Consider the following 19171-nt stretch of genomic DNA (forward strand, 5'->3'; position numbering starts at 1 on the left):
AAGAGGAGGTGGAGGAAGTAGAGGAGGAGGAGTTGTATGCGGAAGGGCTAACATCTGCAAGGTCCAGACGGTCGGCAGCACCAAGGCGGCAGGCATGTGAGGGTGGGGGAGATGGTTTTACCAGGGCGCATGGTAGCAGCCAAACTAGTGAGGAAGGTGCAGGAGCCCAGGAAGAAGTGGAGGACGAACTGATGGAAGACTCATCAGATGAGGGAGACCTTGATCACATTTCTGTTGTGCGAGGTTGGGGGGAGAGGACAGAGGAAGGAAGCATGATTGTTACCTCGCCACCAACACAACAGGGACTTGGTGCTCCTGGATGCGCAACACACATGAGTGCCTTCTTGCTGCACTACCTGCAACATGACCCTCGAATTGTGAGAATTAGAAATAATCCTGACTACTGGGTTGCCACACTGTTAGATCCCCGGTACAAAAGTAAATTTGCAGAAATTATTCCTGCCATAGAAAGGGATGCACGCATGCAGGAGTATCAGCAGAGACTGTTGCAGAATCTTACATGTGCTTTTCCACAAAATACCAGTGGTGCACGTAGTGAATCTCACAGTTCCAACTTGCCAACCGTGGGACCGTCAAGTGTTCAGCACTCAAACCGTAACAGAACCACAGTATCTGCTGGTAACATCAATTTTGCGGAATCATTTCACCACTTTTTTAGCCCATCCTTTGCAAGGCCACAGGAGACAAGAAGTCTGACACATAGTCAACGCCTAGAGACGATGGTACAGGAGTATCTCCAAGTAAACATTGAAGCCACGACTGTGTCACTGAACCCTTGCTCTTTTTGGGCTTCCAATCTGGATAAATGGCCGGAGCTAGCCACTTACGCCTTGGAGATCTTGTCATGCCCCGCAGCCAGCGTTCTGTCTGAACGTGTGTTCAGCACTGCTGGTGGTGTGCTGACAGATAAGCGCACGCAGCTCTCCACTAATAATGTAGACAGACTCACGTTCATAAAGATGAACAAATCATGGATCCGAAACGACTTTTCTACCCCTGTGTCATCCTGGGGAGAGTAAAAGCTTGATGATTGGTTAAAATCACCCTACCAACCGTTTTAAGCTTTCAAATTACTAATCATGTTTATCTGTATCTTGGCTGGAAAATAATTTGGGCTTTGTAGCAGTGTGCAGCACTGATTCTATTAGGCCATCTATAATAAGCTCCACCAGATTTAAAATTACTAATCATGTTTATCTGTATCTTGACTGGAAAATAATTTGGGCTTTGTAGCAGTGTGCAGCACTGATCCTATTAGGCCATCTATACTAAAGCTTCACCAGATTTAAAATTAATAATAATTTTTAGCTGCATCTAGCCCGGAAAATAATTTTGGGGCTCCGAGATGCGCAAGACACATAAGTGCCTTCTTGCTGCACTACCTGCAGCATGACCCTCATATTGTCAGAATTCGAAGTAATCATGACTACTGGGTTGCCACACTCTTAGATCCCCCAAACTTTTCGATCAACCTTTTCATTTTAATAAAGACCAAAAAAATGGTCATTTTTAAAATTATAAGCATTAGCAGGTTGTTAGAAACTGAAATCAAACAGTTTTCAACTCAAAACTTTATTCTAGGTGATGTTACATTTTCACATAGGACCCCTTGTTCGAAAGGAGCTTCTGAACTCTCTCGTCCATTGAATTTGTCAGGTTTTGGATGGTTTCTGCTTCAATTGTTTTGCATGAGGACAGAATACCCTCCCAGAGCTGTTGCTTAGATGTGAACTGCCTCCCGCCATCATAGACACTCCTTTTAATGATGCTCCAAAGGTTCTGAATGGGGTACAGGTCAGGGGAGCATGGGGGTCACACCATAAGTTTGTCCCCTTTTATGCCCATATCAGCCAGAGATGCAGATGTTTTATGTGCAGCATGAGATGGTGCATTATCATGCAGAAAAATGATCTTGCTGTGAAATACACGGTTCTTCTTCTTGAACCATGGCAGGAAGTGCTGTTTGAGAAAATCCACATACATTATGGAGTTCATCTTTAGCGCCTTCAGGGATCCTAAAGGGGCCGACAATCTCTCTCCCCATGATTCCAGCCCAAAACATTACTCCACCTCCTCCTTGTTGGCGCTGTAGCCGTGTTTGCGTGGGGTGTCCATCAACCAGCCATCCTCCACTCCATTCATCTGGACCATCGAGCGCTGCACGGCACTCATCCGTGAACAAAACAGTTTTGAAATCAGTCTTCATGTAATGTTTGGCCCACTGGAGCCGTTTCTGCTTGTGTGAAGTGGATAGAGGAGGTCGACAGGATGGCGTATGCACAGCTGCAAACCTCTGAAGGACCCTGCATCTTGTTGTTCGGGGGACGTTGGAGGCACAAGCAGCTTCAAAAACTTGTCTGCTGCTATGACAAGGCTTTTTTGCCGCTGCTCTTTCAACCTGACATAATTGCCTGTAGGAAAGAGTCCTCAATTTGCCCTTATCAGCACGCACACGTGTGTACTGTGAATCAGCTACATACTTCTTGATTGCCAAGACACTTCATCCTGATCATCGCACAATGTTGATTGTAGTCATGCCTTGACCTAAACACTCCACAATTTGTTGCTTCTCAGCAGCCGACACATCCTTTTTCTTTCCCATTTTGGCAGAAAATGTAGGCTGCTTAATAATGTGAGAGAGCCTTCTTAAGTACTCTTGCCTTTCATTGGACACACCTGCCAAACTAATTAGCACAGGTGTCTGCAATTGCTTACAGTGATATAAAGAGCCCTGACACACATCACCATCAATGAGTTTAACTGACAAACAAACAAATTCTTCCCTTATCACTCCTAAACACTTTTTGCATAATAATTTGGAACACAGTGTACATGTGCTTTTCCACAAAACACCAGTGGTTCACGTAGTGAATCTTACAGTTCTAACTTGCCAACCGTGGTCTGTATGGAGTTGTTCAATAAAGGGCCCAAAATTAAGATAACATAGATGGGAGAGGTCTCTATGAATAGGAATTCCCAAGTATTTGATACCCTGTGAGGGCCAGGCAAAGGGAAAGTTGGACTGGATGGAATCCTATATGGATTTGGGGAGGGAGACATCGAGGGCCTCAGACTTCGCTGCATTGATTTTAAAATTTGACCATGTAACAAAGTGATCTATTTCAGCCATAACAGCACGGATGGATATATGTGATTGGGTGATATATACTAGGACATCATCAGCAAATAGAGAGCACTTGTACTCGGTGCCTCCCACCTCAATCCACCTAATATTGGGGTTATGGCGAATTGATGAGAGCAGGTGCTCCGTCACTAGGATGTATAAGAGAGGGGACAGAGAACATCCCTGCCTTGTCCCATTGGTGATTGTGAAAGGTGATGAAAATGTTCTGATGCACCCCCTGGGCCTTGGGACACCCGGAGCCGGACCCTTTTTGGTGGATGCTGGTGGTTGTAGTCTTCGTGGCGGCGACCCGGTTCCATGGCTCAGGGTGGTCAAACCAGTGGCGGAACTATTTATGTGGTTTTGATGTTTAAATGTCCGACTACGCCACCCGTGGATTGCGGTCAGAATGAACCGCCGCTGTAGGGCAGACCGCTGAGGCTGGTGTTGTGGGTGCAGCAGAGCGTAGCATAACTCCCCACGGGAGGAGTATAGCCTCAGGGCAGTGTATGCGGAGGATGGGGGTGATGGTGCAGGGCAGCAGCAGTAACGACACGGAGTCAGTGATGCAGTCCAGGGCCTTTACTCACAGTTCTTATTATCCAGACCACGTCTGCAGGTAACGGCTGCCCACGTCGTACTGTGCTCACCAGGTGAGGGGCTCAGACAACTCCCAGATAACTTTGGAGCGCTTCACAGGACCCCCTTTGTGTGTCCTTTGTCTGGCCTTTCTTACCAACCCTTCTGTCCGGCTGCCTCGGGCCTCCTCTTGGTAAACTTGGCGCCAGTTTCCCTGACCCTATGTGGTGTCTTCCTAGCGGGTGTAGCGAGGGGCTGCGCCACATAAAATGTCACAGCCTCCGGTTTCTAGCTGAGGGTTGTTTCCTGCCTCCACTAGTTTCGGGGACCGGTCTCCCCCTTTGGCCTGACCCCTCCACGCAGGTGGATTCGGGCGTGCGGTGGCGACTCGCCCGTCCGCACCCCTGGGATCCCTTCATTCCTCGTTCCTGGAGCCTTCTCCGCTCCTCTTCCTTCCTTCTCCCTCTTCCAGGCCTGGGCCTCTGTTACTAGGCCCGCCTCCGGAGCAGAGCTCATGCAGAGCCCCTGCTCCCTGCCACTTCTGCTCAGACTTCTCTGCACTGAACTAAGATGGTGCCCACCTTTTATACTCCTTTCTCAATGCACCCAGGAACTGCTTCCTCCCTGCTCCTGCACTACAGGGTTCCCCTTCCTCAGTGTTCCCTCCCCCCACTCCAGCCAGGGACAGGGACTGTCGTGCCCATCTCAGAGGCATATTGGTCGCCCTGCCCCACGGCAATGTGGTGTAATGCATGCAGGTGTCGGGTCCTGATCCACACTCCGTCTTTACCTGAGAGTGAGATATCACACCTCTGGGTGAGGTGCAATACCTCTGTAGCAACCGAGCCCTCAGGGTGCTACAGTTCCATTTATCTTCAGCCTAGGTGACGTATTGTGATACAGGGCCGTGATTTTGGCTATAAAAGGGTCCCCTAGACCCCTACCCCAAGCTTTTTAAGAGAATCATATATGGCGTGCCAGGAGACTCTATGGAATGCTTTCTCAGCATCCAACGAGAGTATCTAATTACAAATTTTTAACTGCATCTAGCCCAGGAAATACTTTGTGCCTAGTAGCAGTGTCTGCTAGTCAGCGGATTATCCCGGCTGTTAAGCAAGCTACACCACCTGTAGTTTAGACGCTTAATTTTTTCAAAGGAAATGCTTCGGGACCATGGGATACTCAGTGAAGAGCATCAGGAGGCACCCCAAGGCATAGGGGCTGGGACTGGCAGTAGGATGCCTTGCAGTGGACAGCCGAGCTCGATCCTTATAAAAGCTTTTTAACTGCAGCAGCTTTAGTGGACGCTACTGGAGCTGGAATTACGCGGCTGCTGGCATGAGACTTGCCCTCCAATAGATCCTTGTAAATGGATTTAAAGTGTATTCATTCAAATTAGAGAGACAATTTAAATTAAAAAGCTTAGAGCTGCCTCCACCACAGGGGGGCTCGCTCGACCCACCAGCGGACAGGCACCAGTATTGGGAGAGGGGGGCTGGCCATCAGGGTTCACCGCGGCTCTGGCACAAACCCGGCGACACGGAGGTGGCACGGGCAGGAGCGGACTGGCCGTGTCGGCTTCTCACTTTTTGGATTTTAGAAGGGCATGACATGCCTATATCTGTGTCTCCCCCTCCTTTTACTCCTCCACCTCTTTTATTTTCGCATGACTATATGTACTTGTCACTTTTCCATGTGTTAGTTATGTCTTCTGAGCAGTTTGTCAGCTTTTGGACACCTTTGAAGGTGTTTTCTATGTGTTTCTATGTGTTTTTGTTTGCCTGCCATTGGTTTTAACGGTGTTCGAAGGTGTTCGACGAACAGTTCGACGAACAGTTCGGCGAACACACAGGTGTTCGACGAACCGAACCGAACTCGAACACTACGGGGGTGGCTCAACACTACTGGTGAGCTCATGATTGCAAATCACATATTAGTGATCTTCTGATGACCGCTCCAGCATGCGACCAGAGCCGAATCCTGACAGTGTGCATATTACACGTGGTTAGGATTTGGCATACTACAGGGTAAGACAAAAAGTAGCCCTAGACCAGAAAACACCTTTAAGGATAGGTTTAAATTTAGTTAAGGCAACAGTCATGTTTGGAGTTAATTTCAGACTTAGAATAAGTTATCCACAAACTTGAGGGGGGTTAGAATTTACATTAGATTTATAATGAGGATTACAGTTTAAGTTTGGTTTATAGCTATAGTAAGGGCTAGGGTTAGAGTTAAGGCTAGGGTTAGGGTTACAGTTTTTGACTGTGGTTAAAAGTGAATGTTAGAAGAGGGATTAGAGCAAATTTTAGGGTTATATTTAAAGTTAGGTCAGTGTTAAGATTTCTCATTGGCCATATGAATAAAATGAATATTTAAAGTTAAATCACAAAGCTGCGATCTGATATAGAGTGTCCTCATATATGTTCTGTATACCTGCAGTGAACGATGATGCATTAGGAATATTGCAAAGAAATCATTGATACAGATCGCAGGTAAAATCCTTTATTTTGTACCATAAAGAACAGATTAGGACAATGTTATCTATTTCCAGGAACCATTGATATGATTTCTTGTAATAAACCCTGCAGTTTCCCGTAAGTTCATAAGTGAAAGATAAACAAATATCATAAAACATAATTTCACTTTTGCTTTCAAGATTACAAAAACCGCACTTTTCACATTTCTTTGTTTGCTACACCCGAGAATTTCGAAGAGGTCGAGACTCTCCCAAGAGTGAACCCTGCAGGTGTTTCCTAAAATGACCTCGATCATCACACGCTTCAGCCTTAAAGACTTAAATAATAGATAGTTAGGGTGACATCTGTAGGTAAAGATTACACAAGGCTTTGCTCACAGTTAAGGTTCGGTTGAGAGTTTAGGAATTCTTTCACATTAGTTGAATTTGTTTAGATTTAAGATTAGAGCTTTAATCTGGAGTCAAGGTGTAATTATGGTTATAAATAAAGTCAAGTGTAAAAAAAAAGGTATCCTTTAGTGTTGGAATTCAGAATACGGTTATGGTTACGTTTAGGGTTCAGGTTAGGGTTATGGTAAAAATCTGGATTAAGTAAAAATAAGTGATAAAATATTGCAAGTAGTGTTGAGCGAGCATGCTCGACACTGCTCGGTACTCGCCCGAGCATCTCACTACTCGGGATGTTCGGCGAGCACCGAGCATTTCCAGGTTACTCGGGCGGGAGCTCGGGTCTCCACCCTGCATGTTTGGCGCTCTTTACAGAGCCAATGAACATGCAGGGATTGCCTGCCAGTCACTGTAATGCCACAGCCATGTTGTTTGTGGGCATTACAGTGATTGGCTGGCCGCACAGCGTCACCTCGAGTATTTAAAACCGGGCGCCGCCATCTTGTGCACAGTCGCTCCGTATCAGCCAGTGTAGGGTCAGTGCTGCTGAGTAAGGGAGAGATATATAGTACGTAGGGTCTGTAAAGGCTGCCAAATCAAACAAACAGTCCTTCTCAGGACTAATATCCATCCCAGATATCAGGCAGGCAGGCTGTATAGGAGACGCAGTGGTTATACCAGCAAACGCTGCATTACAGTCCTGTGTGCTCCTGCTGGTCAAATTGCTAGACTTATCCCCAGGTCTCAGGGGCCAGGAAAAATCCTTTTTTTTTTCATCTAAATCCTGTATTTTTTTTCTTTTTCCTCAGTCAGACTGTCCAAATATGCGTCTTATTAACCTTTTATTATCCCCCCCCCCCAAAAAAAAAAAATTGAGTGTGTCTGTGACTGTTCAGACACCAATATATCTGTTTAAAAGCGTCTGGTGTAGGCCAGAGAAATAGAACTGTGGTTTTGCAGTTCCACGGGCTAAATCTCTGTATTATCCTGCTTTTGGCATTTTTTGCCGTAAAAAAAACTGTAACAGTGTCTCTGTGACTGGTCAGACACCAATATATCTGTTTCAAAGAGTCGGGTGTAGGCCAGAGAAATAGAACTGTGGTTCTAATCTTCTTTTTATTACCCTTTTGCCATTGATAGTGCGAGTGTAAGCTATTTTACTTTATTTAAAATGGGCAAGGCGCGTGGCGAGGGACGTGGAACTGGACGTTCTGGTGATGGTGCGTGCAGAGGACAGGGCCGTGGCCAAGGTGAAAATGTGCCACAACCAACAGCCACATCTTCTCACTCCCACTTCTTGACCGAATTACTAGGGAAGCACACTACAACACCAGTATTGCGAACTGATCAGTGTGAACAGGTTATTAATTGGATAGCAGATAATACTTCCAGTTACCTGGGCACCACCACCTCCGGTCTGTCTTCCACACGGTCAAGTTTTAGTAGCCGTGAGTCTCGACCGCATACTCCTCCTCACCCTGATGCGCCTTCCTCCCACCATGCCGAGTGTCGTCAGACAGCAACTGATCCCACACTTGGACACTCTGAAGAGCTGTTAACTGGTCCATTTCTATATTTGGGCCCCTCGCCTGCTCCGCTTGAAGTGGTGGAAGAGGAGATCCCATGTAGCGATGCCCAAATATTTGAACAGCCATGGCCACAAGAAGTCGACGCTGGCAATTTGTCACAAGACGTGGACGATGACGAGACACAATTGCCAGGAAGTGAGGAGGAGGATCGTGGTGCGCAAGTGGAAGAGGAGGAGGTGGTGGATGATCTAGTAACTGACCCAACGTGGCAGGAGGACACGCAGAGCGAGGCCAGCAGCACACAGGGGGAGGGAGGCAGAGTACCCCAACAGGCAGGAAGAAGCAGTGTGGTGGCCGCACACAGAAACCGGGCAACAGTTCCCCGTAACACCAACACGAGGGACGTTGCCAGTACAACCAGTAGGTCTTCCAGAGTCTGGAATTTTTTTAAAGACTCTGCTGATAACCGCAAAAAGGCCATTTGTACCACCTGCCATGCCAGCATCAGCAGGGGTGACAAAACTACCAGCCTGACCACCACCAGCATGATCAGGCACATGTCAGCAAAGCACCCGACTTTGTGGGGCGAACCCCAGGGTCCACGACCAGTGTCAGCGGTTGTCACCACTTTTTCTTCCGCTGTTGTGCATGTAATAGAACTCCTTGTTGTGTGTGCAAGGCAATCCCCTGTCCATACTGCATGCAATGATACCCCCTCCTTTCAGTCATCACTTGTTATGGCAGTTTCTCAAGAAACAGCATCAACGTCCACGTCCACGTCCCACCACAGCGTTCAATTGTCCATATCCCAGAGCTTTGAACGAAAGCGCAAATTCGTAGCCAACGCCCCACAGGCCACAGTCCTAAATTCGCACGTTTCACGACTGCTTGCGTTGGAAATGCTGCATTTTAGGCTGGTGGAGACGGAATCCTTCGCAACCTTATGGCGGTGGCCGTCCCTCGGTACTCGGTCCCCAGCCGACACTATTTTGCCCGGTGTGCCATCCCCACACTACACAAGCAAGTGTCCCAAAACATCTGCCTTGCTCTCAACAACGCAGTTACTGGGAGAGTCCACCTGACAACGGACACGTGGACAAGTGCTTGTGGCCAGGGACGGTACATCTCCCTGACGGCACACTGGGTAAACATAGTGGAAGCTGGGACCCAGTCAGACCTTGGGACGGAACACATCCACCCCACACCGAGGATTGCGGGTCCTATGTCAGTCAGAGTTGCCCCCACAGTGTAAAGCTCCTGCGCATTATCCTCCTCCTCATGTTCAGCCTCCATCTCAGATATCACCACATCAGTTACAAGCTGGAAGCACTGCAGTACTGCCTCAACCAAGCGGCAACAGGCTGTGCTGAAACTCATAAGCTTAGGTGAGAAACCTCACACTGCTTGTGAGTTGTGGACAGCTGTGAAAGAGCAGGCAGATCTGTGGCTGAGACCGCTGAACCTACATCCAGGCATGGTCGTGTGTGACAATGGCCGTAACCTGGTGGCAGCTTTGAGGCGAGGCGAAATCACACACGTACCATGCCTGGCTCATGTGCTTAACCTCGTGGTTCAGCGGTTTCTTAAATCGTACCTCGAGTTGCCAGATCTGCTCGTCAAAGTACGCCACCTGTCAGCTCATTTTTGGAAGTCGGCTACAGCTTCCGCCGCCCTTGCTGTGTTGCAGCAGCGTTTGCAGCATCCGACACACCGACTGGTGTGTGATGTCCCCACACGTTGGAACTCTACCCTCCACATGTTGCAAAGGATTTGTGAGCAGAAGAGAGCAGTTGTGGAGTACCAGCTGCAACAAGGCCGTCGATATTCAGGTCAGACTCCACACATAAGACCTCAAGAGTGGACCTTGATGTCTGACATATGTACCATTCTGACAAACTTTGAGTAGTCCATCAAGATGGTGAGTGGCGATAATGCCATCATTAGCGTCAGCATCCCACTTGTATGTCTCTTGCAACGCTCTCTGCAGAGAATTAAAGAGGAGGCATTGCAGCCAGAGTGATGAGATGGATCAAGAACCCGTAATGGGCGATTACACACAGCCCAGCCTCATCTCATCCCAACGTGCATTGGGGGACAATGAGGGAGAGGAGGAGGAAGAACAGGAGCTGGTATCATGCGCTGAAGACGGTAGTACATGTACAACTGTCATACAGTCGGTTCAGTGTGGGTGGCCTGAGGACAGGGGGGAGGAGGAGGAGGAGGACAAGGAGAGCATGGTCAGTCGTCATCTTGGTGGGGACACGGAAGTCTTGCCCGTTACCAGTCTGGCACGCATGGCTGACTTTATGTTACACTGCCTTAACCGTGACCCTCGCGTTGTCAAAATGTTGGGTGACAGTCATTACTGGTTGGTGACACTTTTAGACCCCAGCTACAAGGAGAACTTTCACTCTCTTATTCCTGAGGTGGAGAGGTGTACAAAAATGTGGCAGTACCAGAAGGCCCTTGCAGCAGAACTGTTAAAAAAAATCCCATCTGAACATGCTAGCGGCAGAGGTCACAGTTCGTTGACCAACCAAGGCATACAGGCGAGAGAGACGCAACTCCAATCCAGCAGAGGGAGGGGAACACTGTCAACATTCTCGGACAGTTTCTGAGACCCGCCCAGCTTACAGGCCCTGAGGCGCTGGGTACTCTCACAAGGAGTGGAAAGTTTCAAAAGATGGAGAGGGATTACCTTGCCGACTGTACCAGCATCCTCTGTGATTCCTCTGTGCCTTTTAATTATTGGGTATCCAAGCTGGACACTTGGAATGAACTCGCTCTGTAGGCCTTGGAGGTCCTGGCCTGCCCTGCCGCTAGCATGTTATCGGAGCGTGTTTTAGTGCAGCTGGGGGAATTATAACTGATAAGCGCACTCGCCTGTCAACTGACAATGCTGACCCTTATCAAAATGAACAAGGGCTGGATTGGGCCAGACTTCTCATCACCACCAAATGACAGCAGAGTAAAATAAAGTCAAATCCACTGTGTTATTTCGGGAGGTGTATTCCCATGCACCGCTTCACACCCACACATGGGTATACGCTTCCTCATTTCGGCTATATTTTGCTCTTCTCCTTATCCTCAGCCTCCACCATCACTATACCACCAGGGTGACCGTGGTCCGTGTTGCCAGCACTGCAAGTTCCTCCATCCTAATTTTTGGCAGCTTTTGCTTGGAAGGCATAGGCAAAGACTATGGGAGACCCACTCCCCAATAATGGGAATAATGTATTTAATATGCTGTACTGTATGGCTCTTGCAAGGGGCATTAAAATCGTCTTGTTAAGCTACTGTGACCTCCACGTCTCTTCCAAGGGTCATTAAAACCGTCTGGTTAAGCTACGGCGACCTCCACCACTTTTCCAAGGGGCATTAAAACCGTATTGTTAAGCTACTGCGACCTCCACGTCTCTTCCAGGGGGCATTAAAACTGTCTTGTTAAGCTACTGCGACTTCCACGTCTCTTCCAAGGGGCATGAAAACCATCTTGTTAAGCTACTCTGACCTCCACCACTTTTCCAAGGGGCATTGATATTGTCTTTTTATTCCACTGCGCCCGTCACCATTCTTCCAAGGGGCATTAAAACCATCTTGTTAAGCTACTGCGACCTCCACGCCTCTTCCCAGGGGCATTAAAACTGTCTTGTTAAGCTACTGCAAGCTCCACGTCTCTTCCAAGGTGCATGAAATCCGTCTTGTTAAGCTACTGCGACCTCCACGTCTTTTCCAAGGGGCATTAAAACTATCTTGTTAAGCTACTGCAATAAAGAAAGAAGGAATTCTGCGGTGTTAGTGAAGCGCTAGAACAACTAGACAGTGGATTAGGTTATAACACACTAACCTTTTATTGTTTAGTACGCTCTCTAACGCCACGACGTGTTTCGTTAGCAGATGCTATCTTTCTCAGGTAGCGTCTGCTATCGAAACGCGTCATGGCGTTAGAGAGCGTACTAAACAATAAAAGGTTTGTGTGTTATAACTAGTGTTGAGCCACCCCCGTAGTGTTCGAGTTCGGTTCGGTTCGTCGAACACCCGTGTGTTCGCCGAACTGTTCGTCGAACTGTTCGTCGAACACCTTCGAACACCGTTAAAACCAATGGCAGGCAAACAAAAACACATAGAAACACATAGAAAACACCTTCAAAGGTGTCCAAAAGCTGACAAACTGCTCAGAAGACACAACTAACACATGGAAAAGTGACAAGTACATATAGTCATGCGAAAAGAAAAGAGGTGGAGGAGTAAAAGGAGGGGGAGACACAGATATAGGCATGTCATGCCCTTCTAAAATCCAAAAAGTGAGAAGCCGAGACGGCCAGTCCGCTCCTGCCCGTGCCACCTCCGTGTCGCCGGGTTTGTGCCAGAGCCGCGGTGAACCCTGACGGCCAGCCCCCCTCTCCCAATACTGGTGCCTGTCCGCTGGTGGGTCGAGAGAGCCCCCCTGTGGTGGAGGCAGCTCTAAGCTTTTTAATTTAAATTGTCCCTCTAATTTGAATGAATACACTTTAAATCCATTTACAAGGATCTATTGGAGGGCAAGTCTCATGCCAGCAGCCGCGTAATTCCAGCTCCAGTAGCGTCCACTAAAGCTGCTGCAGTTAAAAAGCTTTTATAAGGATCGAGCTCGGCTGTCCACCGCAAGGCATCCTACTGCCAGTCCCAGCCCCTATGCCTTGGGGTGCCTCCTGATGCTCTTCACTAAGTATCCCGTGGTCCCGAAGCATTTCCTTTGAAAAAATTAAGTGTCCAAACTACAGGTGGTGTAGCTTGCTTAACAGCCGGGATAATCCGCTGACTAGCAGACACTGCTACTAGGCACAAAGTATTTCCTGGGCTAGATGCAGTTAAAAATTTGTAAGTAGATACTCTCGTTGGATGCTGAGAAAGCATTCCATAGAGTCTCCTGGCACGCCATATATGATTCTCTTAAAAAGCTTGGGGTAGGGGTCTAGGGGACCCTTTTATAGCCAAAATCACGGCCCTGTATCACAATACGTCACCTAGGCTGAAGATAAATGGAACTGTAGCACCGAGGGCTCGGTTGCTACAGACGTATTGCACCTCACCCAGAGGTGTGATATCTCACTCTCAGATAAGGATGGAGTGTGGATCAGGACCCGACACCTGCATGCATTACACCACATTGCCGTGGGGCAGGGCGACCAATATGCCCCTGAGATGGGCACGACAGTCCCTGTCCCTGGCTGGAGTGGGGGGAGGGAACACTGAGGAAGGGGAACCCTGCAGTGCAGGAGCAGGGAGGAAGCAGTTCCTGGGTGCATTGAGAAGGGAGTATAAAATGTGGGCACCATCTTAGTTCAGTGCAGAGAAGTATGAGCAGAAGTGGCAGGGAGCAGGGGCTCTGCATGAGCTCTGCTCCGGAGGCGGGCCTAGTAACAGAGGCCCAGGCCTGCAAGAGGGAGAAGGAAGGAAGAGGAGCGGAGAAGGCTCCAGGAACGAGGAATGAAGGGATCCCAGGGGTGCGGACGGGCGAGTCGCCACCGCACGCCCGAATCCACCTGCGTGGAGGGGTCAGGCCAAAGGGGGAGACCGGTCCCCGAACTAGTGGAGGCAGGAAACGACCCTCAGCTAGAAACCGGAGGCTCTGACATTTTATGTGGCGCAGCCCCTTGCTCCACCCGCTAGGAAGGCACCACATAGGGTCAGGGAAACTGGCGCCAAGTTTACCAAGAGGAGGCCCGAGGCAGCCGGACAGAAGTGTTGGTAAGAAAGGCCAGACAAAGGACACACAAAGGGGGTCCTGTGAAGCGCTCCAAAGTTATCTGGGAGTTGTCTGAGCCCCTCACCTGGTGAGCACAGTACGACGTGGGCAGCCGTTAACTGCAGACGTGGTCTGGATAATAAGAACTGTGAGTAAAGGCCCTGAACTGCATCACTGACTCCGTGTCGTTACTGCTGCTGCCCTGCACCATCACCCCCATGCTCCGCATACACTGCCCTGAGGCTATACTCCTCCCGTGGGGAGTTATGCTACGCTCTGCTGCACCCACAACACCAGCCTTAGCGGTCTGCCCTGTAGCGGCGGTTCACTCTGACCGCAATCCACGGGTGGCGTAGTCGGACATTTAAACATCAAAACCACATAAATAGTTCCGCCACTGGTTTGACCGCCCTGAGCCACGGAACCGGATCGCCGCCACGAAGACTACAACCACCAGCATCCACCAAAAAGGGTCCGGCTCCGGGTGTCCCAAGGCCCAGGGGGTGCGTCAGAACATTTTCATCACCTTTCACAATCACCAATGGGACAAGGCAGGGATGTCCTCTGTCCCCTCTCTTATACATCCTAGTGACGGAGCACCTGCTCTCATCAATTCGCCATAACCCCAATATTAGGTGGATTGAGGTGGGAGGCACCGAGTACAAGTGCTCTCTATTTGCTGATGATGTCCTAGTATATATCACTCAATCACATATATCCATCCCTGCTGTTATGGCTGAAATAGATCACTTTGTTACATGGTAAAATTTTAAAATCAATGCAGCGAAGTCTGAGGCCCTCGATGTCTCCCTCCCTAAATCCATATAGGATTCCATCCAGTCCAACTTTCCCTTTGCCTGGCCCTCACAGGGTATCAAATACTTAGGAATTCCTATTCATAGAGACCTCTCCCATCTATGTTATCTTAATTTTGGGCCCTTTATTGAACAATTCCATACAGACCACGGTTGGCAAGTTGGAACTGTGAGATTCACTACGTGCACCACTGGTATTTTGTGGAAAAGCACATGTAAGATTCTGCAACAGTCTCTGCTGATACTCCTGCATGCGTGCATCCCTTTCTATGGCAGGAATAATTTCTGCAAATTTACTTTTGTACCGGGGATCTAACAGTGTGGCAACCCAGTAGTCAGGATTATTTCTAATTCTCACAATTCGAGGGTCATGTTGCAGGTAGTGCAGCAAGAAGGCACTCATGTGTGTTGCGCATCCAGGAGCACCAAGTCCCTGTTGTGTTGGTGGCGAGGTAACAATCATGCTTCCTTCCTCTGTCCTCTCCCCCCAACCTCGCACAACAGAAATGTGATCAAGGTCTCCCTCATCTGATGAGTCTTCCATCAGTTCGTCCTCCACTTCTTCCTGGGCTCCTGCACCTTCCTCACTAGTTTGGCTGCTACCATGCGCCCTGGTAAAATCATCTCCCCCACCCTCACATGCCTGCCGCCCTGGTGCTGCCGACCGTCTGGACCTTGCAGATGTTAGCCCTTCCGCATACAACTCCTCCTCCTCTACTTCCTCCACCTCCTCTTGTGCCACCACCTGACTCCGAATTCTGTTTAACATGTGCTCCAGCATGTAAATCACCGGAATAGTCATGCTGATAATGGCATCGTCAGCACTAAACATCTTCGTCGCCATTTCAAAACTGTGCAGAAGGGTGCATAGGTCCCTGATCTGAGACCACTCCTCCAGCGTGATTTGCCCCACCTCTGAATCTCGTTGGCCCAGGCTATACGTCAGAACGTATTGCACCAGGGCTTGTCGGTGCTGCCACAGTCGCTGCAACATGTGCAGAGTTGAATTCCACCGGGTAGGCACATCGCATTTTAGCCGGTGAAGTGGCAGGCCCAACGACTTCTGTAGAGATGTAAGTCGCTGAGCTGCGGGATGCGAACGGCGGAAGTGAGCACACAGCGACCGTGCCCTCTGCAGAAGGCCATCTAGTCTGGGATAGTGGGCTAAAAATTGCTGGACAACCAGGTTCAACACGTGAGCCATACAAGGCACGTGTGTGACATTGCCCCGGCGAAGGGCCGCACCCAGGTTTGCAGCATTGTCGCACACGGCCTTCCCTGGTTTCAGGTCCAGTGGAGACAACCATTCATGAAATTGGTTCTCCAGAGCTGACCACAACTCCTCAGCTGTGTGACTCACATTTCCCAGACATTTCAATGTAAAAACCGCCTGATGACGTTGAGCCCTACTGCCAGCATAGTAAGGAGGTGTGCAGGATCCCTTCTGCGCAGTTAGAAAGCTTGTGGCATGACCAGACAGGCTTTGGGTGCAGGTGGAAGACCGAGAGGAGGTTGAGGAGGCAGAAGCAGTGGAGGAAAAATGACATAAAGAGGATTGACGCACAACTCGTGGGGACGGCAAGACTTGGACAGCAGCCCCTTGTCCTGCTGTCACCATAGTTACCCAGTGCCCAGTCAGCGACATGTAACGCCCCTGTCCATGCCTACTCGTCCAAGTGTCTGTGGTGAAATGCACCCTGTCACACACAGAGTTTCTCAAAGAAGCGGTGATGTTGTGTGCGACATGCTGGTGGAGCGCAGGCACACCTTTCTTTGAGAAGTAGTGCCGACTGGGCATCTGGTACTGGGGCACTGCGACGGACATAAGGTCTCGAAAATCCTCTGTGTCCACCAGGCGGAAAGGCAGCATTTCTGTAGCCAAGAGCTTGCAGATGGTGAAATTCAACCTCTTAGCTTTCTCATGGCTAGGAGGAAATGGTCTTTTACTTGTCCACATCTGAGGGACGGAGGGCTGGCTATTGTGCTTAGACGGGGTTGATAAGGGTGTCCCCGGCAAACTGCCGGTCTGTGAGGAAGATGCAGGCGGACATGTTAGGTTGCCTTGATCCAAAGGTGGTGCTATCGATGTCGGACAGCGCTCAAGACCAGCTGGTGTTACCATCTCCAAAGAAAATGATGACCTGCCAATCACGTTGGCTGTTGCGGGTAAAGAGGTGGCAGGTCTGCGCCCCAAAACAGGTGTGACTGCTGTCCCCCCAGTCACAGAGGATGAAGAGGCCGCGGATGCACAAGATATGGCAGACGGTGGTTGGCCCGGCCGGCTAGACCGCATTGTAGCACACTGAGCTTCCCACTGCAACTTATGCTTCATGTCCATGTGCCGGTTCATGCATGAAGTACTCAAACTATGTATTTTTTGGCCTCTACTTAGCTTTTGCTGACAAATGTTACAGATAACACGAGTTGGGTCATCTTTATCGATCTGAAAAAATGCCCAGGCTATGCAAGGCTTAGCACCCATGCGACCTGAAGAGCCACCACGACTTGTGGTGAGAGGCAGAGTTGTGTTTGAGGATGCAGTTGTTGACGTGCTTCCAGTACTACGTCTCTGTCCAGGAAGGCGCAACCTGACCTTGTCGTCACTAGCATCTTCCTCCACCTCCTCTGCTGACCTCATCTCTTGGCTGACTGTGGGTTGACAGTAAGTGGGATCTCCGACCTCATCATCATCACCCTGTGCGTTATCACACCCGTCGTCCTCAGAGCCAACCTGTTCCTGCCCTGACAAAAAACTAAAGTTGTCGCTCCAATCAGGTATTTGAGTCTTATCATCGTCTTCCTCATTGTCTCCACCAACAGGAGTTACAGTTTGGGAATGAGGGTCTACATTATGGTCAGAACCTTCTGCGTCTGGTCCTGGATCCGACTCATAAAGATTCTGGGCATCAGTGCAGATCATTTCCTCGTCTGGATTCACAGAAGCGCTGGAGTCGACCTCTGATTCCCAGGCTATAGTATGAGTAAACAGCTCTGCAGACTCAACCATCTGTTCTACCTCATACTCAGACGGGCAGCTGGAGATTTGGGAGCTGTGAGGAAGCAAGTGCGATTTGGGTGACACCTTTGAGGACTGGAGTATTTGTGATGTTGAAGTTGATGTGGAGGAGAGCCCACTTAAAGGAGCACTTGATATCCGTTGAAGCACCTGCTGTTTTTGTGCCTCATCTGGAATTTGTAGCGATTGGCGTGGCCGTAAGAAAGGGATCTTATCACATTGTCCGCTAAAAGAAGTAGACATTTTAGTTTGGCTGGAAGAGGGTCTTTCTTCTGCACCTACCCCACGGACACAACCTTTTTTCCCCTTCCCAACACGCCTATTCCCCTTTCCACCAGCAGCAGGCCTTTTTCCACTCATTTTGGTGGTTAACTAATTCACAACTCTGGAGTTGTTTGCACAAAAAAACAATGGATGGTAACCGAGCAGAGCTGAGTGGCCAAACTGTGGTATTAGGCCAAAACTATTGGCTGGGTTAGATGCAGAAAAAAATTATTTTTAATTTGCAACCTGATGGAGGTCAGTATAGATCGACTAATAGACCAAGTCCCACACACCGCTAGAAGCCCAAATATTTTTTCACAGCTAGATGCAGAAAAAAATTATTTTTAATTTGCAACCTGATGGAGGTCAGTATAGATGGACTAATAGACCAAGTCCCACACACCGCTAGAAGCCCAAATATTTTTTCAGAGCTAGATGCAGAAAAAAATTATATTCAATTTGCAACCTGCTGGAGGTCAGTATAGAAGGACGAATAGAACAAGTCCCACACACTGCTAGAAGCCCAAATATTTTTTCAGAGCTAAATGAAGAAAAAAATTATTTTTAATTTGCAACCTGATGGAGGTCAGTATAGATGGACTAATAGACCAAGTCCCACACACTGCTAGAAGCCCAAATATTTTTTCAGAGCTAGATGCAGAAAAAAATTATTTTTAATTTGCAACCTGATGGAGGTCAGTATAGATGGACTAATAGACCAAGTCCCACACACCGCTAGAAGCCCAAATATTTTTTCAGAGCTAGATGCAGAAATTTTTTTTATTCAATTTGCAACCTGATGGAGGTCAGTATAGATGGACTAATAGACCAAGTCCCACACACTGCTAGAAGGCCAAATATTTTTTCAGAGCTAGATGCAGAAAAAAATTATTTTTAATTTGCAACCTGATGGAGGTCAGTATAGATGGACTAATAGACCAAGTCCCACACACTGCTAGAAGCCCAAATATTTTTTCAGAGCTAGATGCAGAAAAAAATTATTTTTAATTTGCAACCTGATGGAGGTCAGTATAGATGGACTAATAGAACAAGTCCCACACGCTGCTAGAAGCCCAAATATTTTTTCAGAGATAAATGAAGAAAAAAATTATTTTTAATTTGCAACCTGATGGAGGTCAGTATAGATGGACTAATAGACCAAGTCCCACACACCGCTAGAAGCCCAAATATTTTTTCAGAGCTAGATGCAGAAAAAAATTATATTCAATTTG

Source organism: Phyllobates terribilis, unplaced genomic scaffold (genome assembly GCF_046119375.1).
Source record: "Phyllobates terribilis strain yellow unplaced genomic scaffold, ASM4611937v1 Scaffold_9__5_contigs__length_417890890, whole genome shotgun sequence".
Taxonomy (NCBI): domain Eukaryota; kingdom Metazoa; phylum Chordata; class Amphibia; order Anura; family Dendrobatidae; genus Phyllobates; species Phyllobates terribilis.